At 44.5% G+C, this 987-nt stretch overlaps 1 protein-coding gene across 1 annotated transcript in view; it reads right to left on the bottom strand.

The window, feature by feature from the left end:
- LOC109376410 (disabled homolog 1-like) overlaps positions 1–987 on the bottom strand; it is a 545,742-nt gene that overhangs the window by 507,475 nt on the left and 37,280 nt on the right. The gene's annotated exons all lie outside the window — the stretch shown is intronic.

Below are 987 nucleotides of genomic sequence, written 5' to 3'. Positions count from 1 at the left end.
TCCCCTTCCCCCAATTCCCCAACACTATTCCCCTCCCCCAATTCCCTAATAAAATCTTTTTTAAAAAAAAGAATCTCCCTGTTCGCCAAAGGAGGCAGACGTGTCCACACAGGAAGTTTGCTGGTCATTTTCACCCATGGAAAGCTGATTTCCTAACCCTTAGGTGCCCACTCTGATGTAGCCGGTTCCAAGCAGTGGGGGCTTGAGTTGACCAGATGTCCTAGGGGGCCTCATTACACTTTCTGGTGCCACTTTGAAATAGCACGATCCCCTTCCACACGTCTCTTTTTTATTCTAGTTCTTTGCTCAGCCTTCCTGGTCTGAGCTTATTATGTATCCATTCCCTCCCTCAAGCCCCGATCTTCTCTTATCAACCCTAGTTGTCTCTTGGTTCAAATTCATTTTTCCCCCAATATTAAAAATCAGAATCCTCATGTCACAACTCCATCCATCGCCTGGAGATAACATTCTGCTCTTCACACGCAGGCAGGCCTCCTCCAGCTGTGCCAATTTAATCCTGTTCTGTTGCTTTGTTCATTGTGAATAGGATACCTTTGGCAGGTGAGGCATTATGAACATCAGCGTGTTAAATCTTCAGTAAAGAAATTCTCTTGGGCATTTTTTTGTCCATTTCATTTTGTCCAGGATGTTGTCATAATGTCTACTGGTATCTATCTCTAGACTCACCCCTTGAGATCCTTGGCAATTCATTAATACATGTACCAATCCAATATACATTTTTTTGAGGACCTATTGTGTGTCAGGCATTGTGCTATAGCACTCATTTGATCTTTGTGACATAGGTGGGTATGCATGTGCATGTATGTGTGTGTGTGTGTGTGTGTGCGCACACGTGTGCACGTTGTGCATATGCATATGCATACAGGGGTAGGGGAGGGGAAGACAGCTATGTCTTCAACTTTGGCTGTTATTTAATCATAAATGCATGCAGGGAGCAGGGTGAGGCTTGGCCATAAAGGTGGGTTT

Source organism: Hipposideros armiger, unplaced genomic scaffold (assembly GCF_001890085.2).
Source record: "Hipposideros armiger isolate ML-2016 unplaced genomic scaffold, ASM189008v1 scaffold_1122, whole genome shotgun sequence".
Taxonomy (NCBI): domain Eukaryota; kingdom Metazoa; phylum Chordata; class Mammalia; order Chiroptera; family Hipposideridae; genus Hipposideros; species Hipposideros armiger.
Note: the sequence above shows the minus strand (reverse complement) of the source record. Positions and strands in the feature narration are given on the sequence as shown.